Below are 24,731 nucleotides of genomic sequence, written 5' to 3' on the forward strand. Positions count from 1 at the left end.
TCAGACAGGGTATTTAGCCTCAAGCTGACATCATTCTGATGTTTGACTTTGATATCTGATCATGTCCTAAAATGGACACTGTAGTAGTGAAAACCATGACGGCCTTGTCTATCACTCGTCAACCAATTGCATAATTGTCCTGATGTTTGGAGGCAGTGGAGCATTGTTCCTTGACACTGGTGTTCTCCTTGACAAATTGGTACCAGACTGTAGATCTGCATGATCACTCTCTGCTGTTATACTTGACAAATTGATGGAAGTGTTGGGCTCTGCGTGATCTTCCTGTTGTCATATCTTGACATATGCTAAAAATGAAATATTTTATTCTGCATTACAAATTGGAGTGCCATGTTCCTTTTCATATATGCAAAGGCTATAACGTTTCATTGCTCCAGCTTCCACGGTAGTACTATTTTATAACATACTTATTTATTTCTGCTAGAGGGGACAGGAAACTGACTGGGGAACTTCATGAAGACTATATTTACAGGAAAACATTGAAAATTGCAGCTAATAGCCTTTTGAAACTATTTATATTAACTGTAAATGCACGTTGATACAGAATATCATAACAACTATTTACTTAGTTCACAAAATGGCTGTTTTGGTAGGTCTATATTATTTTTAGACTATTATGTCACCAAACCAAAAAAAAAGCAACGGAATCCAAATCATCACTGCTGTCGTCTACCAGTGACAATTTCTATTCTGCTAAAATTAAAGTTACCAATACTTTCCTTTAATTTCAGACATCAGCTCAAGACACTGGTGGTAATGTACCCAGAAGAAGTCAAGTTATGTTACTGACGCGCCCCTGGGCCTGTGTCGCGCTGCGTTGCGCACGCGGGAGCTTACCCGGAGCCGGATCTCTTGAGGGTTGTAGTCTCGTGGCGGTGACCCGGTCCGTGCCCAGGGAGTCAAACTGAGCGACGATGTAACAGCGGTAGATGTAGGACGACTACGCCACCCGTTGAATGCAGCTATGGAGCTGCCGCTGCAGGACAGTCCGCTGAGGCCGGTGGATGGATGGTGTAGCGTAGATGGTATAACCCCCAACGGGAGGGGTATGGCCTCAGGGCAGCAGATGTGGATGATGGGGGTAGCAGGAACCACTCAGAGGCGGTGCGGTGTAATTCAGGGTCTTTACTGGTAACAACGATAGACCCTCCCGGAGTACTTGCTAGTGAACGGGGCCTGGTCAGTCCTTGAGCAGATGGGATCTCCCCTGGCCAGGCGGAGTTGTAGGCCTCCCAAACTGACTGTACTCTTCTGGCTACCTTGCTAGAAGCGGATATAAGTAGCCCACGTCCCTGAGTGTACCGTGTGGTGCTCACCCGTATGGCCGGTGACTCGGGGCCTTCTAATGGCTTCCGCTCCACGATGGCGGTGCTGGTCCCACGCGTGTGACCGTGCCTTCGGGTTTCTGGGCCTGAGGACCTGAAATCCCCTGCCGGTCGGCTTCTGCTGCTGGGTAAGAGTTAGTCCCCACAGCCTCGGACGCCGGGACCGGTAAGAAAGCTTCTCAGTCAGGGCGAGCTCTGCAGCTGCCAGCCCCTGACTCGTAGTAGTATTGCTTCTGCTGTTTCTTGTCTCTACTCTCCTTGACTGCTAACCCTGCTTCAGCCCCGGGTTTATATAGGGGAAGTTCTTCCCCTCCCAAGACTGGGCAGGAGGTGTGGCATGCACAGGATCCCTGACCAAAGGACCTCCCACCTGCTCTCAGACGTAATATCTCTATCACTGTGGCAACCAGACCCCTGGGGTGTCACATTCCCCCCTAGTGAAATTTAGTACTCCGGGACTAAACATATTTTTTAGAAAAACATAACAAGGTATAACAATAACAATACAATAAGAAAAACACATAAGATGGTTGCGGCGTGTCCGCAACCGGGTGCAGTCTTTGAAGAAAGCAAGGTGTCCATTTCACCAAAACAGGGAGACGTAACCAGGTAGGGGTCTGTCCTACCCCGAGTCCTTAACAGTCTCTAGTCCATCCTGGGTTACGCTCCAACTATGTACAAGGATTCCCGGTAAATCCACCAAGGATTCCTAAAAATAACTGGAAACACAAAATTATACACAAGCAACAATACACAGATAAACATAAATAAAACAATTTATACACTTCAAATCCTCCACCGTGTGGGTAACTGGCCTCTAGTGGCCCTAGTGGACCTACGGAGCTGACTGCCTAGCCCTGAACTACAGGGTGTAGGAGCTGTCAAGGGTAAACTGGGCAGCTGTCTACCGGCTCTTTGGCTCACTAGGGATATGGCAGGCTCACTGCAAGCAGAGGGTTGATCCTCCTGGTCTGCGGGTGTGGGGTCTTCTGCCTCCTGGACCGGCTGTTCTTCCAGCTCTACCTGTTGCTCCGTAGGTGCTTGGGATGCTGGTTGGAGGAAGGTGAGTACGGGTACCACAACTGCACCATTGACTTGAGTCCAAGACTGAGGGAAGTCCCCGAGCACAGTACTAACCATATCTTCCCTTTACTCTACGGGTCGATGGTCTTCTTGTTCCTCTTCAGGGTTCCTCAGTTGTTCGGGACACTTCTTCAGGTGGTCCCGGGATACAATAGCTGTGGTTTCCCCTCCGTCTTTACTGATGGTACAAACCTTCGGGTTCTCGTGGCTTGAGGGCAGTACGGTGTACGGGTCCTTTTCCCACTGGTCGTCCAACTTGTGGAGCCGTCTCTTCCTCTTCAAGACCTGCTCTCCGGGTACCAGGGGAACAGCGGGAGCATACTGGTTGTAAGTTTTCTCTTGTCTTTCCCTAGCCTGACAGAGACTTCGCTCCACGCTCTCCTGTACTCTCCGGTACTGCTGCTGCCTCTCTGTGTCCCAGTCTGTTTCTGGTGAAGTGTCCTCGGGTGTCAGGACTCCCATTTCCAGGTCAACAGGTAACTTACCAGGTCTTGCCCTCATTAGGTAAGCCGGGGTACAGTTGGTGGAACCTACCGGGATGTGGTTGTATAGGTCCACCAGATCGGGCAACTTCTCAGGCCACAGACTGCGTTCTTCCAGGGGCAATGTTTTTAGAAGATCCATTACCACCTGGTTCATTTTCTCACAAAGTCCATTAGTTTGCGGATGGTAGGGTGTCGTCCTTATCTTCCGGCAGCCATACAGATTGCAGAATTCCTGGAAGACCTCCGCTTCAAAGGCAGGTCCCTGGTCCGTCAGCACTTGGTCCAGGTACCCGTGTGGACGGCAAAAGTGCTGCTGGAAGGCTCTAGCTGCTGTTTGAGCCGTTAAGTCCTTGACGGGGACGACAACCAGAAACCGGGAGTAATGATCCACGATGGTTAACGCGTAGACGTAGCCACTTCTGCTTGGGGTCAGTTTTACATGATCCAAGGCTACCAGTTCCAACGGTTGCCGGGTGACGATGGACTGCAGGGGAGTCTTCTGGCTGGCACGGTCCTTCCTTCTCAGGTTGCACGGGCCACAGTCTCTGCACCACTTCTCGATGGTTCCCCTCATGCCTACCCAGTGGAACCGCTCGCGCAGCAGGAACTCCAGCTTCTTCCACCCGAAGTGTCCAGCTCCGTCGTGGTATGCCTCCATCACCATGGCTGCGTCTCTTCGTGGCACCACTACTTGCCAGAGTAATTCATGCGTCCGGGAGTTAACCATTCTGCGGCACAACTTCCCTTTGTAAAGGAACAGTCGACTCTTCTCTGCCCATAGTTGTTTGGCTTCCTCCGGAGCATCTGGTTCAAGGCGAGCCTCCGGCCGAGTCAGCATCTCCTTCACCAGTCGGACGGCAGGGTCGCTGTCTTGCGTTTCCGCCCAGTTGTAGTGGGGTAAGGGGTTCAACGTAGCAGCCTGCTTACTTCTTATCCGGTGGGAATACTGGATAGTCCCATGACGGTGGAACGCAGGGAGTTCAACTTCTTCCAGTCCCTCCGGATCTTCTCCTCCGTCCGGCAGGTTGGGCATCCTGGACAGGGCGTCTGCGTTGGTATTGGAGCGTCCTGCCCGGTATTTGATTGTGAACTCGTAGTTGGACAGACGGGCCATCCACCTCTGCTCCAGGGCACCGAGTCTTGCCGTGTCCAGGTGTGTCAACGGGTTGTTATCCGTGTACACGGTGAACCGGGAAGAAGCGAGGTAATGCTTAAAGCGCTCGGTGACTGCCCATACTACGGCCAGGAACTCTAACTTAAATGAGCTGTAATTCTCGGGGTTCCTTTCGGTGGGTCGCAGTTTTCGGCTGGCGTAGGCGATTACTCGTTCCTTCCCCTGCTGGATCTGGGACAGTACGGCTCCTAGCCCGATGTTACTGGCGTCGGTGTAGAGGATAAAGGGCTGGCTATAATCCGGGTACGCCAGGATTTCGTCCCCCGTGAGGGCCATCTTCAGCTGGCGGAAGGACTCTTCTTCCAGCTCCTCCCATTTGAAGGGCGGCTTCTGGTTCTTGGCCTTCCGGGACTGGCCTATCAGGAGGTCCTGCATAGGTGCTGCCTTTTTGGTGAAACCGGGAATAAACCTTCGGTAGTAGCCTACCAACCCGAGGAACTGCCGCACTTCTTTTACGCTGGAGGGGCTTGGCCATTCCTTAATTGCGGTGATCTTATCAGGGTCGGGAGCCACTCCGTCAGCGCTCACCACGTGTCCCAGGTACTGCACCTTTGGTTTCAGGAGGTGACACTTGGAGGGTTTCACCTTTAGGCCGTAACTTGCCAGAGCTTCGAACACTTCCGCCAGGTGTTTCAGGTGGTCCTCATACGTCTTGGAATATACGATGACATCGTCCAGGTACAACAGGACCGTCTCGAAGTTTCTGTGGCCCAGACAACACTCCATTAGTCGTTGGAAGGTTCCCGGTGCGTTGCAGAGTCCGAACGGCATGCAGGTGAACTCGCTAAGTCCCATCGGGGTGGTGAATGCGGTCTTCTCCCGGTCCGCCTCTGCTACAGGAACCTGCCAGTACCCGCTAGTGAGATCCAAGGTAGAGAAGAAGTTAGCAGATCTTAAAGCAGCCAACGACTCCACTATCCTTGGTAAGGGGTACGCATCCTTGTGTGTGATACGATTGATTTTCCGGTAATCTACACACATCCTCATGGTGTTGTCTTTCTTTCGGACTAAGACTAGTGGAGCTGCCCAGGGGCTACAGCTATCCCTGATCACCCCAGCCTCCTTCATGTCTCTAAGCATCCCCTTGGCGTGTTGGTAGTGGGCAGGGGGTACGGGTCGATACCTCTCTTTTATAGGAGGATGGTCTCCCGTGGGGATGTGGTGTTCTACCCCCTTGACTCGCCCGAAGTCTAACGGGTGTTTACTGAACACTCTCTCGTACTCCTGAACCACCCGATAGACTCCTTGTTTCTGGTGTGCGGGAGTGGAGTCAGTACCCAGATGTAGTTGCTGACACCAGTCCTCCATGTTTTTCTTAGAGCCGTTACCTTCCTCCGGGTGAGATGGAGGCAAGGGTTCCACAGATTGTATAGAATTTTGGTTAATGGTATATAATTTGGCTAGCATGGCATACCGGGGCAGGTACACTTCCCTCTCCCCGATATTTATTATGCGAACGGGCACCCTCCCATGGCGTACATCAACCACCCCCCGTGCTGTCAAAATGGTGGGCCTACTGTCCGAGTAAACTGGTTCTACCATTGCCTGGTAATCTCTACCTCTCAGACCAATAGCTGCCCGGCACCAAATCATCATTTCACTTTTTGGGGGCATGGCAATAGGAAAAGGGTCACACATTCTTACGCTACCAATCTCACCGCCGGAGAGTTCCACCTGTTGCCGTCGCATCAGTGCCCGGATCTCTTTCTGGAGCACGCGCTGCTCGCCGGAGCTGGCGTTCTTGGCAACCTGCTGTAAAAGGAAAATCACCTCTGCAAGACAATTTTCAATTACATTAGTTCCTAGAGTTATTTTTGGGTGACTCTCATGTTTGTCAATATCTACAATGATCAGTCCCTGTGCTGCCAGTTCGACTCTACCGATTTTGATGGTCACCTCTTTAAATCCGATCTGTGGCACGGGCTGGCCATTGCTGGCGATGATACTCAAGTCGTCGTCAGGGTAGCGGGTAATATCCGAGTCATTCCAGTACTGCTTAAAGAGCACGTACGGGATGGTGGTGACCTGTGACCCTGTGTCCAGTAGGGCACTCATGGGAATGCCATCCAGTACCACAGGCAAGACTGGACGTCCTCCCACATATCTGTCGCGCCAATTCGATGGGCCTGGTGATCTTTTTCCTGGGGGTTGGCCCTCTACCCCAGGTTGTGCCCGTTTAAAGAACAGTACCTTGCCATATGTCCAGGTTGATTGCAGCGGCGGCAGATGGGTCGTCCGTCCTCGCTGTATCGGTCACTGGGTGTTCCTCTGGCCGGTGGGGTCCTCCTTGGTCGACGCCACGGGATGTCCTCCGGTCCGGATGCCAGCTGGATCTTCCCTGGGGTGGAAGCCTGTAAAGACTGCACAGTTCGGGTTAGCGCAGCAACGCTCTTAGCTAGCTCTTGGACCTGATGGTGTAGGTCTGGAGCCGGGTCATTGTCCAAAGCCTGCGCATCAGCTCCCACAGGCCCTGCCGACAAGGGCCCCGCCTCCTGGTGGTAAGTGATAGCAGGGCGCTTGTGGGTCACAACGCCACCCGGTGCCGGTTCTCGGAGCACCCGGATGGCTCTGTCCTTGAACTGTGCAAAGCCCAGATGGGGATCCTGTAAGGCCATTGCCCGCAACTGGGTTCGGTGGGTATTACAATACAGTCCCTCTATAAACTGTTCGGTCAACAGCCTGTCCTCGTTTCCCACTCCTTCAGGGTCGGTCTGCTTAATGGCCCTCAGGGCCTCTTGTAGGTTTAGTGCATAGTCCCTTATACTCTCATGCGCTCGCTGCTTGCACCCGTAGAATCTAAGCTTAATCTCGGCTGAGGTGCGGGTATCAAAGGTGTCCTTCAGCCGGGTTAGTATCCCTGCGACAGTCTTCCTCCCAGGTGGCCAGGATTTTACTTCCCTTTTGGCTGCCCCGGTTAGTTGGGCCACCAGGATGCTCACTTTTTGCTCTTCTGTGAGGGGGTACACCTGGAAGAGGCTATCCAGCTTTTCTCTAAAGTCATGCAGGGTATGTGACTCCCCTGAGTACTGGGGTAGCCAAGCTGCTCCCGGGATATAGGGCATGGTGAAGGGCATAACTGCAGCAGCGGTAGCGCTGGCGGGGGTTGAGGCAGTGAAGCTCTCCTCCGTATCCGACATCTTCCTCCCCCCTAGTGGACCGTGGCCTACCTTGCGATGATCCTGTTCCGTAGGCCGCGGCTCCGCAGTGGATCGTCAGGGTTGAGGACCTTCCGTCGCGCTCCTGTGACGTCGGCGTCTGCTGGGCTCCTTCCAGGACCTTACGCAACGTCCGGACGTGAGGCGGGGCTTCAGTTCTCGCGCGCTTTCGGAGTCCACGCCCCTCTTCTTCCCGCGCGGCGTCCTCAAGATGGCGTCCAATGGCGGGAAAACTCCACGGATGGCGGGAAGAAGGCAGAAGATGGCGCCGGATGGCGGGAAACTTCACCGATGGCGGGAAGAAGGCTGAAGATGGCGCCGGATGGCGGGAATCTTCACCACAGGTAAGTTTGAAAAGTCTCTTTTTCAGGCACGCAGTACCCGGTGGTTGCGGGCACGAAATCCTGCCGACTACGCCAAAGTTGACGCGCCCCTGGGCCTGTGTCGCGCTGCGTTGCGCACGCGGGAGCTTACCCAGAGCCGGATCTCTTGAGGGTTGTAGTCTCGTGGCGGTGACCCGGTCCGTGCCCAGGGAGTCAAACTGAGCGGCGATGTAACAGCGGTAGATGTAGGACGACTACGCCACCCGTTGAATGCAGCTATGGAGCTGCCGCTGCAAGACAGTCCGCTGAGGCCGGTGGATGGATGGTGTAGCGTAGATGGTATAACCCCCAACGGGAGGGGCATGGCCTCAGGGCAGCAGATGTGGATGATGGGGGTAGCAGGAACCACTCAGAGACGGTGCGGTGTAATTCAGGGTCTTTACTGGTAACAACGATAGACCCTCCCGGAGTACTTGCTAGTGAACGGGGCCTGGTCAGTCCTTGAGCAGATGGGATCTCCCCTGGCCAGGCGGAGTTGTAGGCCTCCCAAACTGACTGTACTCTTCTGGCTACCTTGCTAGAAGCGGATATAAGTAGCCCACGTCCCTGAGTGTACCGTGTGGTGCTCACCCGTATGGCCGGTGACTCGGGGCCTTCTAATGGCTTCCGCTCCACGATGGCGGTGCTGGTCCCACGCGTGTGACCGTGCCTTCGGGTTTCTGGGCCTGAGGACCTGAAATCCCCTGCCGGTCGGCTTCTGCTGCTGGGTAAGAATTAGTCCCCACAGCCTCGGACGCCGGGTCCGGTAAGAAAGCTTCTCAGTCAGGGCGAGCTCTGCAGCTGCCAGCCCCTGACTCGTAGTAGTATTGCTTCTGCTGTTTCTTGTCTCTACTCTCCTTGACTGCTAACCCTGCTTCAGCCCCGGGTTTATATAGGGGAAGTTCTTTCCCTCCCAAGACTGGGCAGGAGGTGTGGCATGCACAGGATCCCTGACCAAAGGACCTCCCACCTGCTCTCAGACGTAATATCTCTATCACTGTGGCAACCAGACCCCTGGGGTGTCACATTACATTTTCAATTCTCTATATTTTTTGTGTACTCAGTACAATATAACACAAACAATATACAGTGCCTGTAACACTATTTTCCTTGGTGTTAGGGCATTTATTGATTACCATGTGAGAGATTGACAACCCAAAGGACTACTTTCATGATACTTTTTGTAATTTACATAGACCTCAATGTCTTCTTTCACCAGGAAACATTTGATTTTAGTCAACAAATGGAATCCCCATTTTCCAGATTATTGAGTGTCCCATAGGTAAGTCTACAACATAAAGCCTCTAAAAATTTTCCTTTAAATCTTAACTCTAATTTACAAAGCTCAATCCAATTCCAATCCATGCTACAACTCTTATCTAATTCCCATATTCTACAAGTAATCAATGCTATAAAATAATACATCTTCTTTTCTTAAAGGGAACCTGTCATGGAAAAAATGGGATCTGATCTGCAAGCAGGGTGTTATAGAGCAGATGAATATATATTTTGGGGGAGGAAAGTTTCAGTAAAACTGGTATGTGTTTGTATGTATATGAGTTCAGTGGGTGTTCCTATTCAGTGATTGACAGTTTTCCCTGTATACATGCAGAGATACCTGTCAATAGTAGCACCACCCACTGGACTCAAACATACAATGAATAAAATACCAATTATGCAGAATCTTTTCCAAGAAACCTATATACCATTCTGCTCAGCTTCTCCTTCTCTTTCTTCTCTATACCATGCTGTCTACAGATCAGACTGCATGACAGGTTCCCTTTAAATCGTTGCCCCAGAGTATCACATGCAAGTCTTCTCTTGTGCCATCTTACATTCTCCAGCTCTACAAACCTTTAAACACTTAGTGAAAATATAACCCTTCTGACAAGCTCATAGAATCCTGAAGAGTCCCACTTTACATGTCTTACTCCATTCTTGTATTTATTCCATATTCCTAATTGATTGTTAGCTCAAATGGTCAGATTTCCTACATTTGGAACAATTTTATCAACCACCTTTTGCTCCACTTTTATGCTGAAATATAAGTTTTAGAGGCAGTGAAGTTTTGTTTTATAATAGATTTGGGAGTATCGAAAAGAGCACATTTTACTTTTACTGTTATTTTAGTGATATATGTCAAGAAGCAGAGCTATGGGAAGTGCTCTCAACAATATGTGAAGAAAGAAGTGTCCCTAAAGTAACTGAAAAGTGATAGGAGAAGCCATTTTGGCTCCCCTCATTATCACCTCACTTTTCCTGTTCTCTTCTCAAGTTTCTGGAAACCCTTTCTCTACTGTTTTAGTACTCGATAAAAATCATGTTTCCTTTCCGCTGTAACAGTACTTCATGCCAAAACACTAAATAAGGCTTGGCTTATATTTTATTTCTGTTATAGGATTCCCATTGAAACTACTGATTATTTACCAATTTGTTAGTCCCATCCAGAACCTTTAAAATTCTCTTTTTTTCCCTGTTCTGTATCAGTCAGCCATTTTAGTCTTGTATTATTTTTTAGAATTGTGTTCAAATTTAAAGTTAAAGATGAAGTTTTCTTCCACATAATATTGTGATTATAACCTACGAGTACATAGGGGAATTCCATTAAAAATCACACGAACATATGTGGTGCAGATAATATTAACAGTATACAATAGTGGAAAGTTAGTGAGCTTTGTCTCATCAGTGCAATTTTCACTAACATTAAACCTTGAAACTTAACTTATTGAAATTCCGGTAGCATTTTTTTTGTTCATTTCATGCTTGTATTCCTATAAATACAAGTATATGAGGTATATGGGGAAATGGTTCCTCCTCTTCCTTCATAAATAGAATTATTAAGAAAATACTTATTCCTCACTTCGGAACTGTACATAAAGCTTAAAGCTATGTTCACACATTGGCCTACTCATCTCAGTTTTACAAAAGAATGTTGAAAACACCACATAATTCAACTTGAAGTATTTTTTCAAGAATATAAATTGGGAGGCAGTGGCGTAACATGAGTTGCCAGTACCTGGAAAAAGACAAGTATTGTGCACCCCCTAACCTATGGCCGGATCTGTTACAACCCCCTAAGTGACTTCCATGAATCCAGTAGTAGGCCCTCTAGTTTTTTCTTGTGTTTTGCTGAAATCTGATATAAAATTTAAAAATATTGTAGTTATATTTTTTACTTTCTAGTTTTTATTACATCTTTTGTGTTTTTTTATGAAACTATTTTATTACTCTAGTCTTATCCTTAAGACTTATCCAACCATAAAAGCCTGCTTTTTTCAGTCTCCTCTGGACAGTTGATTTTGAGATGTCTGCTTTTTGATGTCTGTGAATTATTAATGAGGGCTGTTTTCTGACGTGCTGTCAAATTAAACTTTGAGGCTGGGAACGCTGATGAACTTATCCTCTGCAGCAAAAGTAATTCTTGATCTTATTTTCCTGTGTCAGTCCTCACTACAGACAATTTCTCCATAGCAATTGGTGGTTTTCATGACATCACTTGAAAATATCTTCAAGGTTCTAGCAATTCTCCAGATTGACTTACCTTTATGTCCTAAAGTAATGACAAACTGTTGATTCACTTTACTTAATTAAGTGATTCTTCTTATATTCTGGTTTTTAGAACAGTTGTGGAATAGTGCTGTCATCAATTATGAACCTGTGATTCAGCTCTGCATATGCAAAACACACCTGATGGTCACAAATATTTCCTGAAGGTTAGGGATTCCATAAATGAACTACTGGCAATGCATACCTGTTCATTGGAAGCCATTTCAGGTGACTACATGATAAAGCTGCTTGAGAGGAGGCTATGGGTATATAGAGCTGTTATCTGAGTAAAATAGGGGTACTTTGAGGAATATAAGGAATTGATACATATTCTGTTTTTTTTCCACATGTGTTTCTTTGCTCCTTGTTTCCATTTGTGTTTGTACATAGTTTTACTGCTTTGAGTCTGAATCTACAATGTGCACATTCCATTAAGAACAAGGAAAACCATTGCAAGAACAGGTGTGGCAAAACTTTTCACTGGTACTCCCAGTTGGCCTTTGTATCGCCTCTCACAGAATTACAAGTGAGAGGAGAGGCAGAGAGTTGCGGGAAAACACAGTGTAGTCCTTGTGCAGTGCACAAGATTCAATAGTGTCTTCATTAATTAGTTGCTCAGCTTGTTATCTTGGTCGCTGCTTATGTAGAGCACAGCAGTTGAAATTAATTTGTCATCAGTTGCTGCACTCTGCAAAGGCAATGACCACAATGAAAAACCTTACTTCATTATACTGAGAGCTTTGTCATCTCAGTCGATGCCTATGGCAGCAATAACGGAGATGGAAAAGCAGTTGCTGCCTTCTTAAGTCATTCAGGTCACTAATTATTTTTTTTAATCCTTCTGAAAATTGACACAGCTGATAGTCTATGGTGTTATTTTTAAAAACATTTTTAAGTAGCTTGTTAAACTTTTATCCATGTCAAGTGCAGACAATTCCAAAATGTAATAAATTCAACATCCGTACACAGGTTCAACAGCTACACTAAAAGGTCCACAAATATATCAAACCATTGATCTGTTTTGAGAAAGTGATTGCCTTACAAATTTACAATAAACAATTTGCTGAGTTCTACAAGAATGAATGTTCGGAAAACGACTTCTCTCTCCCCCGTATCTTTATTTTCTCTTTCCCTCTTTCTTCCGAATAATGGAATCTTTCTCTGCGTATTTTAATATAAATTTTACGGTTTCACAGAATTAGGCAGTCGTCCAGCAATGGAACTGTATGTGAATCTTGCCTTGTTTATGCAGGCTAGAAAACCACATTTGCTATTTACATAGTGGGTGTTGGGTGGGCAGAGATCTATGTACAATGATAGAAAATGACAAGTTAAGAAATCTGCTCATAGGAACTGTTTTTCTATGTTATCATATGCCAGCATCAGATTAGGGCATTAAAAGGGTTTCTGCCTGTAATAATGTTGAAAGAAATGTACTGAATGGGAGCTAACAATACTGTCAGTGAAGCTGATGCTGGAGGGAGAAACTAATTGGGCATGATTTAGCTAGCACACAAGGGCTTTTTTTTTTACACTTCTGATATCCTTGTAAACACAGCCTACATATAAATACAATTAAGGACGATGGAAAACTGAGGCAATCACATCCAAAATAAATTTACCCTTTAATGTTCTTTTTTTTATACCTAGAGCCAACCAATGCTCAAGTGAATTGAGCTAAGCTGCAATAATGCACCTGAATGTTGCTCGACACTGTGCCAGAAGAGTCAAACACGCAAAGATCACTAGGGTATCCCACTGATTACCCTAAATATATCTCAAAAATGGTAAAAGTCAAAACATTTTGTGCTTTGCTGTGAAGATCAGACATAGTGTAGGGTTAAAACTGGTATTTCTGCAAGTAAAAACATTTATGGCTGTCATTATTATATACCCATTTACTCTGATCAATGTGCAGAATTAAACAACTGCCGACCGGTAACTTGTTTGTTAGTCTGCTGTAGTTTAATAGCCTATTTACACAGGCTCACTCTGCTTCAAATGTGCAAAGAACAATCCGAGATCATTCAGTACGCATAGGCTGCATTGTTTTCAATAGCACAAGTCCTGTTTACACAGGATGACACGCTGCTGAGAATGATGATTTTATTTCTGCAGCAGAGAAGATAATTCTACTCGATGAATGGGCGTTTTGCTTGTTCGTTGGGTGATTAGCACCTTATTTAGACTGCTATTGAGTGTTCTTAGGAATAATCATGCAGTGTACATACACCTTTAGACTCCTGACAATCAACAGAATGAAGTAGCTTCAACCATCTTTCATGGTTTATACATGTACATGTACAGTTCACAGTAGAAGAACATCAGGCAAGGGTCGGACTCTAATGTCACAGGTGGTGGCCATGCCTGGTTCCTTGCTCTTGTAATGCAGGGGTGGCTTCATGGTTAGGAATTCGCTGGGGAGACATTGTTCCCCTCAAGGCTGAATAGTTTTGTTGTGTACCCTATCATGACAAATAAAGAGAACAGCACTATGAAGACATAACAACGAAATACCAGTTTCACCCCTTCCAAAAATAGCCAGACAATATACACAGAGTGGTGGGTATCGGTCACAACTTTATTATAAAACGTATGTGAGAATCATTATAAAATGACACAACTGGCCATAAGGGATATGCCGACACCTCTCCAGGTGTGGAATTCCACCAAGTCTCATCATTTTGAACGCTGCTGTGACTTGTTACAAATAGAATTCCATAGGAACTGTTAACAAATAAAGAGAAAACACTATTATAAGCAGATATGATGTAATAAGACATTAAAACTAGGAGGGAGGGAGTGAGGGAGGGAAATGCTACCAGATCCCAGCTACTGAGGGAAGAGGGTGGATCCCGGATATCATGACACTATAAAAACAGAGGGCAGCACCAAAACATTTGGCCAAGCTACTGAGCCAGTGGAGAGGAACGATCCTTAAAATCAGGAAAGGGGCGTAACATGGGGGGAAGGAGAGGCATCACAGTCTCTGGCACTCTTATTAACCCCTTCAGTGCCCTCCAGGAGAGTAGTAGTAGTTGAATCGGGTACCCAATTTACTTCTGGTTACAGATGGCAGTACACAAGTTTTAATGGTTTTACATTTGTGATATACAGAGGTACGTAATTCATACATCAGTTGGCAGTAGCAGGTATTGTGGAATAATGGCATTCAGTGCAGTGCTTCTTCCTAGGGCAGGGCTTAAAGGGTTATTCTCAAATTTGCATAAAGAGTACCTTACTGATCACTGAGGATCTAACCATTGGGACCCCCACCAATTCCAAGCATCAGTGCTCTGAAGAGCACTATGTGAAAGGAGCCCTTTGTGAATGCCCATGAAGTTTTCGGAACTCTCATGGGAGTGCCAAAGATCAACTGAGCACAGGGCTTGGCTGGCTTTCGTTACTCCCATTAAGAATAAATGGAACAGAGGTATGCATGATCAGACAATGCTGGGATTCAGGTCTACATGCTTCCACTACATACAGCAAAATTACTCCCAAGTGGGCTTCAATGATCCAGTTATCTTGCAAATCTTGATTAGAGATGAGCGTTGTTCTACTCGAACTGTTCGCCAATCTCAAATTCGAGCTGTTTTGGGCGGTGTTCGAGCCGCTCGGCGAACACGAACAATTTGAGAAAAATTCGGCTGTTCGAGGTTATGTTCGATAACTGTTCGTGCACCAAAATCATAACTGGATTTTTTCTCAGTAATGATGAAAATTAATGTTAATACGCAGTTTGAGTGTACAGCGGGGCGGGGGAAGGGGCAGGGGATGGATCTCTGCAGGAACAATGAAGATCTCCATTTTTTTTTCTCTTTCCCGCATTTGCAGTGGGGAGGTGCAATCTGTCAGCCTATCAGCAGCGCACACACGGAGCGAAGTGCTTTTTTTCACACAAGCAAGGGCATGTGTGATTGGCAGTGTATGTCACATGTCCTTGCCCTATAAGACCAAGCCATTTTCCCCGTCGCCACCATTTTCTCACTGCTGCAGCTGCGTGTTAGACGGCACCGCTGTTGCTGTGTGCGCTATACCTTGTTAATTTCAAGCCAATTTTCGCACAAATATACAGATAGCTTGGGAGTAGGGAATAGTTGTGATTGCAGTCCTTTTAAGGACTAGGTTACAGCATTTCCTACGACTTTTATCAAGCAGGTCTGTGCTCTTAAATAGATAGATTGTGGGAGTAAAGACTAATTGTAATTGGAGTCCTTTTCAGGACTAGGTTACATCAGTTCCTATCAGTTTTTGCCAGGCAGGTCTGTGCCAGTGCTGTGCAAGTTTTTTTCACAGCATTTGGCTGAATCTAGCAAAGCTAATCCTTTTTGGCCTATTGCAGAGTGTGTTAGTCAGTGGAGTAGCCTATCTGTGTTGCAAGATATACCACCTGTGTATAGAATACCAATTTTTTTACTGCACCTAGTGAAGTAAAATCTTTTGGGCATAGCATCATTCTATTAGTCCATCTATACTGACCTCCATCAGGTTGCAAACTGAATATAATTTTTTTCTGCATCTAGCTCTGAAAAAATATTTGGGCTTCTAGCAGTGTGTGGGACTTGGTCTATTAGTCCATCTATACTGACCTCCATCAGGTTGCAAATTAAAAATAATTTTTTTCTTCATTTATCTCTGAAAAAATATTTGGGCTTCTAGCAGCGTGTGGGACTTGTTCTATTAGTCCATCTATACTGACCTCCATCAGGTTGCAAATTAAAAATAATTTTTTTCTGCATCTAGCTCTGAAAAAATATTTGGGCTTCTAGCAGTGTGTGGGACTTGGTCTATTAGTCCATCTATACTGACCTCCATCAGGTTGCAAATTAAAAATATTTTTTTTCTGCATCTAGCTCTGAAAAAATATTTGGGCTTCTAGCAGTGTGTGGGACTTGGTCTATTAGTCCATCTATACTGACCTCCATCAGGTTGCAAATTGAATAAAAAAAATTTCTGCATCTAGCTCTGAAAAAATATTTGGGCTTCTAGCAGTGTGTGGGACTTGTTCTATTAGTCCTTCTATACTGACCTCCAGCAGGTTGCAAATTGAATATAATTTTTTTCTGCATCTAGCTCTGAAAAAATATTTGGGCTTCTAGCGGTGTGTGGGACTTGGTCTATTAGTCCATCTATACTGACCTCCATCAGGTTGCAAATTAAAAATAATTTTTTTCTGCATCTAGCTCTGAAAAAATATTTGGGCTTCTAGCAGTGTGTGGGACTTGGTCTATTAGTCCATCTATACTGACCTCCATCAGGTTGCAAATTAAAAATAATTTTTTTCTGCATCTAGCTCTGAAAAAATATTTGGGCTTCTAGCAGTGTGTGGGACTTGGTCTATTAGTCCATCTATACTGACCTCCATCAGGTTGCAAATTGAATAAAAAAAGTTTCTGCATCTAGCTCTGAAAAAATATTTGGGCTTCTAGCGGTGTGTGGGACTTGGTCTATTAGTCCATCTATACTGACCTCCATCAGGTTGCAAATTAAAAATAATTTTTTTCTGCATCTAGCTCTGAAAAAATATTTGGGCTTCTAGCAGTGTGTGGGACTTGGTCTATTAGTCCATCTATACTGACCTCCATCAGGTTGCAAATTAAAAATAATTTTTTTCTGCATCTAGCTCTGAAAAAATATTTGGGCTTCTAGCAGTGTGTGGGACTTGGTCTATTAGTCCATCTATACTGACCTCCATCAGGTTGCAAATTAAAAATATTTTTTTTCTTCATTTAGCTCTGAAAAAATATTTGGGCTTCTAGCAGTGTGTGGGACTTGTTCTATTAGTCCTTCTATACTGACCTCCAGCAGGTTGCAAATTGAATATAATTTTTTTCTGCATCTAGCTCTGAAAAAATATTTGGGCTTCTAGCGGTGTGTGGGACTTGGTCTATTAGTCCATCTATACTGACCTCCATCAGGTTGCAAATTAAAAATAATTTTTTTCTGCATCTAGCTCTGAAAAAATATTTGGGCTTCTAGCAGTGTGTGGGACTTGGTCTATTAGTCCATCTATACTGACCTCCATCAGGTTGCAAATTGAATAAAAAAAATTTCTGCATCTAGCTCTGAAAAAATATTTGGGCTTCTAGCGGTGTGTGGGACTTGGTCTATTAGTCCATCTATACTGACCTCCATCAGGTTGCAAATTAAAAATAATTTTTTTCTGCATCTAACCCAGCCAATAGTTTTGGCCTAATACCACAGTTTGGCCACTCAGCTCTGCTCGGTTACCATCCATTGTTTTTTTGTGCAAACAACTCCAGAGTTGTGAATTAGTTAACCACCAAAATGAGTGGAAAAAGGCCTGCTGCTGGTGGAAAGGGGAATAGGCGTGTTGGGAAGGGGAAAAAAGGTTGTGTCCGTGGGGTAGGTGCAGAAGAAAGACCATCTTCCAGCCAAACTAAAATGTCTACTTCTTTTAGCGGACAATGTGATAAGATCCCTTTCTTACGGCCACGCCAATCGCTACAAATTCCAGATGAGGCACAAAAACAGCAGGTGCTTCAACGGATATCAAGTGCTCCTTTAAGTGGGCTCTCCTCCATATCAATTTCAACATCACAAATACTCCAGTCCTCAAAGGTGTCACCCAAATCGCACTTGCTTCCTCACAGCTCCCAAATCTCCAGCTGCCCGTCTGAGTATGAGGTAGAACAGATGGTTGAGTCTGCAGAGCTGTTTACTCATACTATAGCCTGGGAATCAGAGGTCGACTCCAGCGCTTCTGTGAATCCAGACGAGGAAATGATCTGCACTGATGCCCAGAATCTTTATGAGTCGGATCCAGGACCAGACGCAGAAGGTTCTGACCATAATGTAGACCCTCATTCCCAAACTGTAACTCCTGTTGGTGGAGACAATGAGGAAGACGATGATAAGACTCAAATACCTGATTGGAGCGACAACTTTAGTTTTTTGTCAGGGCAGGAACAGGTTGGCTCTGAGGACGACGGGTGTGATAACGCACAGGGTGATGATGATGAGGTCGGAGATCCCACTTACTGTCAACCCACAGTCAGCCAAGAGATGAGGTCAGCAGAGGAGGTGGAGGAAGATGCTAGTGACGACGAGGTCAGGTTGCGCCTTCCTGGACAGAGACGTAGTACTGGAAGCACGTCAACAACTGCATCCTCAAACACAACTCTGCCTCTCACCACAAGTCGTGGTGGCTCTTCAGGTCGCATGGGTGCTAAGCCTTGCATAGCCTGGGCATTTTTTCAGATCGATAAAGATGACCCAACTCGTGTTATCTGTAACATTTGTCAGCAAAAGCTAAGTAGAGGCCAAAAAATACATAGTTTGAGTACTTCATGCATGAACCGGCACATGGACATGAAGCATAAGTTGCAGTGGGAAGCTCAGTGTGCTACAATGCGGCCTAGCCGGCCGGGCCAACCACCGTCTGCCATATCTTGTGCATCCGCGGCCTCTTCATCCTCTGTGACTGGGGGGACAGCAGTCACACCTGTTTTGGGGCGCAGACCTGCCACCTCTTTACCCGCAACAGCCAGCGTGATTGGCAGGTCATCATTTTCTTTGGAGGTGGTAACACCAGCTGGTCTTGAGCGCTGTCCGACATCGATAGCACCACCTTTGGATCAAGGCAACCTAACATGTCCGCCTGCATCTTCCTCACAGACCGGCAGTTTGCCGGGGACACCCTTATCAACCCCGTCTAAGCACAATAGCCAGCCCTCGGTCCCTCAGATGTGGACAAGTAAAAGACCATTTCCTCCTAGCCATGAGAAAGCTAAGAGGTTGAATTTCACCATCTGCAAGCTCTTGGCTACAGAAATGCTGCCTTTCCGCCTGGTGGACACAGAGGATTTTCGAGACCTTATGTCCGTCGCAGTGCCCCAGTACCAGATGCCCAGTCGGCACTACTTCTCAAAGAAAGGTGTGCCTGTGCTCCACCAGCATGTCGCACACAACATCACCGCTTCTTTGAGAAACTCTGTGTGTGACAGGGTGCATTTCACCACAGACACTTGGACGAGTAGGCATGGACAGGGGCGTTACATGTCGCTGACTGGGCACTGGGTAACTATGGTGACAGCAGGACAAGGGGCTGCTGTCCAAGTCTTGCCGTCCCCACGAGTTGTGCGTCAATCCTCTTTATGTCAAAGTTCCTCCACTGCTTCTGCCTCCTCAACCTCCTCTCGGTCTTCCACCTGCACCCAAAGCCTGTCTGGTCATGCCACAAGCTTTCTAACTGCGCAGAAGGGATCCTGCACACCTCCTTACTATGCTGGCAGTAGGGCTCAACGTCATCAGGCGGTTTTTACATTGAAATGTCTGGGAAATGTGAGTCACACAGCTGAGGAGTTGTGGTCAGCTCTGGAGAACCAATTTCATGAATGGTTGTCTCCACTGGACCTGAAACCAGGGAAGGCCGTGTGCGACAATGCTGCAAACCTGGGTGCGGCCCTTCGCCGGGGCAATGTCACACACGTGCCTTGTATGGCTCACGTGTTGAACCTGGTTGTCCAGCAATTTTTAGCCCACTATCCCAGACTAGATGGCCTTCTGCAGAGGGCACGGTCGCTGTGTGCTCACTTCCGCCGTTCGCATCCCGCAGCTCAGCGACTTACATCTCTACAGAAGTCGTTGGGCCTGCCACTTCACCGGCTAAAATGCGATGTGCCTACCCGGTGGAATTCAACTCTGCACATGTTGCAGCGACTGTAGCAGCACCGACAAGCCCTGGTGCAATACGTTCTGACGTATAGCCTGGGCCAACGAGATTCAGAGGTGGGGCAAATCACGCTGGAGGAGTGGTCTCAGATCAGGGACCTATGCACCCTTCTGCACAGTTTTGAAATGGCGACGAAGATGTTTAGTGCTGACGATGCCATTATCAGCATGACTATTCCGGTGATTTACATGCTGGAGCACATGTTAAACAGAATTCGGAGTCAGGTGGTGGCACAAGAGGAGGTGGAGGAAGTAGAGGAGGAGGAGTTGTATGCGGAAGGGCTAACATCTGCAAGGTCCAGACGGTCGGCAGCACCAAGGCGGCAGGCATGTGAGGGTGGGGGAGATGATTTTACCAGGGCGCATGGTAGCAGCCAAACTAGTGAGGAAGGTGCAGGAGCCCAGGAAGAAGTGGAGGACGAACTGATGGAAGACTCATCAGATGAGGGAGACCTTGATCACATTTCTGTTGTGCGAGGTTGGGGGGAGAGGACAGAGGAAGGAAGCATGATTGTTACCTCGCCACCAACACAACAGGGACTTGGTGCTCCTGGATGCGCAACACACATGAGTGCCTTCTTGCTGCACTACCTGCAACATGACCCTCGAATTGTGAGAATTAGAAATAATCCTGACTACTGGGTTGCCACACTGTTAGATCCCCGGTACAAAAGTAAATTTGCAGAAATTATTCCTGCCATAGAAAGGGATGCACGCATGCAGGAGTATCAGCAGAGACTGTTGCAGAATCTTACATGTGCTTTTCCACAAAATACCAGTGGTGCACGTAGTGAATCTCACAGTTCCAACTTGCCAACCGTGGGACCGTCAAGTGTTCAGCACTCAAACCGTAACAGAACCACAGTATCTGCTGGTAACATCAATTTTGCGGAATCATTTCACCACTTTTTTAGCCCATCCTTTGCAAGGCCACAGGAGACAAGAAGTCTGACACATAGTCAACGCCTAGAGACGATGGTACAGGAGTATCTCCAAGTAAACATTGAAGCCACGACTGTGTCACTGGACCCTTGCTCTTTTTGGGCTTCCAATCTGGATAAATGGCCGGAGCTAGCCACTTACGCCTTGGAGATCTTGTCATGCCCCGCAGCCAGCGTTCTGTCTGAACGTGTGTTCAGCGCTGCTGGTGGTGTGCTGACAGATAAGCGCACGCGGCTCTCCACTGATAATGTAGACAGACTCACGTTCATAAAGATGAACAAATCATGGATCCGAAACGAATTTTCTACCCCTGTGTCATCCTGGGGAGAGTAAAAGCTTGATGATTGGTTAAAATCACCCTACCAACCGTTTTAAGCTTTCAAATTACTAATCATGTTTATCTGTATCTTGACTGGAAAATAATTTGGGCTTTGTAGCAGTGTGCAGCACTGATCCTATTAGGCCATCTATAATAAGCTTCACCAGATTTAAAATTAAAAATAATTTTTAGCTGCATCTAGCCCGGAAAATAATTTTGGGGCTCCGAGATGCGCAAGACACATAAGTGCCTTCTTGCTGCACTACCTGCAGCATGACCCTCATATTGTCAGAATTCGAAGTAATCATGACTACTGGGTTGCCACACTCTTAGATCCCCCAAACTTTTCGATCAACCTTTTCATTTTAATAAAGACCAAAAAAATGGTAATTTTTGAAATTATAAGCATTAGCAGGTTGTTAGAAACTGAAATCAAACAGTTTTCAACTCAAAACTTTATTCTAGGTGATGTTACATTTTCACATAGGACCCCTTGTTCGAAAGGAGCTTCTGAACTCTCTCGTCCATTGAATTTGTCAGGTTTTGGATGGTTTCTGCTTCAATTGTTTTGCATGAGGACAGAATACCCTCCCAGAGCTGTTGCTTAGATGTGAACTGCCTCCCGCCATCATAGACACTCCTTTTAATGATGCTCCAAAGGTTCTGAATGGGGTAGAGGTCAGGGGAGCATGGGGGTCACACCATAAGTTTGTCCCCTTTTATGCCCATATCAGCCAGAGATGCAGATGTTTTATGTGCAGCATGAGATGGTGCATTATCATGCAGAAAAATGATCTTGCTGTGAAATACACGGTTCTTCTTCTTGAACCATGGCAGGAAGTGCTGTTTGAGAAAATCCACATACATTATGGAGTTCATCTTTAGCGCCTTCAGGGATCCTAAAGGGGCCGACAATCTCTCTCCCCATGATTTCAGCCCAAAACATTACTCCACCTCCTCCTTGTTGGCGCTGTAGCCGTGTTTGCGTGGGGTGTCCATCAACCAGCCATCCTCCACTCCATTCATCTGGACCATCGAGCGCTGCACGGCACTCATCCGTGAACAAAACAGTTTTGAAATCAGTCTTCATGTAATGTTTGGCCCACTGGAGCCGTTTCTGCTTGTGTGAAGTGGATAGAGGAGGTCGACAGGATGGCGTATGCACAGCTGCAAACCTCTGAAGGACCCTGCATCTTGTTGTTCGGGGGACGTTGGAGGCACAAGCAGCTTCAAAAACTTGTCTGCTGCTATGACAAGGCTTTTTTGCCGCTGCTCTTTCAACCTGACGTAATTGCCTGTAGGAAAGAGTCCTCAATTTGCCCTTATCAGCACGCACACGTGTGTACTGTGAATCAGCTACATACTTCTTGATTGCCAAGACACTTCATCCTGATCATCGCACAATGTTGATTGTAGTCATGCCTTGACCTAAACACTCCACAATTTGTTGCTTCTCAGCAGCCGACACATCCTTTTTCTTTCCCATTTTGGCAGAAAATGTAGGCTGCTTAATAATGTGAGAGAGCCTTCTTAAGTAGTCTTGCCTTTCATTGGACACACCTGCCAAACTAATTAGCACAGGTGTCTGCAATTGCTTACAGTGATATAAAGAGCCCTGACACACATCACCATCAATGAGTTTAACTGACAAACAAACAAATTCTTCCCTTATCACTCCTAAACACTTTTTGCATAATAATTTGGAACGCGGTGTACATGTGCTTTTCCACAAAACACCAGTGGTTCACGTAGTGAATCTTACAGTTCTAACTTGCCAACCGTGGTCTGTATGGAATTGTTCAATAAAGGGCCCAAAATTAAGATAACATAGATGGGAGAGGTCTCTATGAATAGGAATTCCTAAGTATTTGATACCCTGTGAGGGCCAGGCAAAGGGAAAGTTGGACTGGATGGAATCCTATATGGATTTAGGGAGGGAGACATCGAGGGCCTCAGACTTCGCTGCATTGATTTTAAAATTTTACCATGTAACAAAGTGATCTATTTCAGCCATAACAGCAGGGATGGATATATGTGATTGAGTGATATATACTAGGACATCATCAGCAAATAGAGAGCACTTGTACTCGGTGCCTCCCACCTCAATCCACCTAATATTGGGGTTATGGCGAATTGATGAGAGCAGGTGCTCCGTCACTAGGATGTATAAGAGAGGGGACAGAGGACATCCCTGCCTTGTCCCATTGGTGATTGTGAAAGGTGATGAAAATGTTCTGACGCACCCCCTGGGCCTTGGGACACCCGGAGCCGGACCCTTTTTGGTGGATGCTGGTGGTTGTAGTCTTCGTGGCGGCGATCCGGTTCCGTGGCTCAGGGCGGTCAAACCAGTGGCGGAACTATTTATGTGGTTTTGATGTTTAAATGTCCGACTACGCCACCCGTGGATTGCGGTCAGAGTGAACCGCCGCTACAGGGCAGACCGCTAAGGCTGGTGTTGTGGGTGCAGCAGAGCGTAGCATAACTCCCCACGGGAGGAGTATAGCCTCAGGGCAGTGTATGCGGAGGATGGGGGTGATGGTGCAGGGCAGCAGCAGTAACGACACGGAGTCAGTGATGCAGTTCAGGGCCTTTACTCACAGTTCTTATTATCCAGACCACGTCTGCAGGTAACGGCTGCCCACGTCGTACTGTGCTCACCAGGTGAGGGGCTCAGACAACTCCCAGATAACTTTGGAGCGCTTCACAGGACCCCCTTTGTGTGTCCTTTGTCTGGCCTTTCTTACCAACACTTCTGTCCGGCTGCCTCGGGCCTCCTCTTGGTAAACTTGGCGCCAGTTTCCCTGACCCTATGTGGTGCCTTCCTAGCGGGTGGAGCAAGGGGCTGCGCCACATAAAATGTCAGAGCCTCCGGTTTCTAGCTGAGGGTCGTTTCCTGCCTCCACTAGTTCGGGGACCGGTCTCCCCCTTTGGCCTGACCCCTCCACGCAGGTGGATTCGGGCGTGCGGTGGCAACTCGCCCGTCCGCACCCCTGGGATCCCTTCATTCCTCGTTCCGGGAGCCTTCTCCGCTCCTCTTCCTTCCTTCTCCCTCTTGCAGGCCTGGGCCTCTGTTACTAGGCCCGCCTCCGGAGCAGAGCTCATGCAGAGCCCCTGCTCCCTGCCACTTCTGCTCAGACTTCTCTGCACTGAACTAAGATGGTGCCCACCTTTTATACTCCCTTCTCAATGCACCCAGGAACTGCTTCCTCCCTGCTCCTGCACTGCAGGGTTCCCCTTCCTCAGTGTTCCCTCCCCCCACTCCAGCCAGGGACAGGGACTGTCGTGCCCATCTCAGGGGCATATTGGTCGCCCTGCCCCACGGCAATGTGGTGTAATGCATGCAGGTGTCGGGTCCTGATCCACACTCCATCCTTATCTGAGAGTGAGATATCACACCTCTGGGTGAGGTGCAATACGTCTGTAGCAACCGAGCCCTCGGTGCTACAGTTCCATTTATCTTCAGCCTAGGTGACGTATTGTGATACAGGGCTGTGATTTTGGCTATAAAAGGGTCCCCTAGACCCCTACCCCAAGCTTTTTAAGAGAATCATATATGGCGTGCCAGGAGACTCTATGGAATGCTTTCTCAGCATCCAACGAGAGTATCTACTTACAAATTTTTAAC

The sequence above is a fragment of the Phyllobates terribilis genome, unplaced genomic scaffold (genome assembly GCF_046119375.1).
Source record: "Phyllobates terribilis strain yellow unplaced genomic scaffold, ASM4611937v1 Scaffold_11__3_contigs__length_659146591, whole genome shotgun sequence".
NCBI lineage: Eukaryota > Metazoa > Chordata > Amphibia > Anura > Dendrobatidae > Phyllobates > Phyllobates terribilis.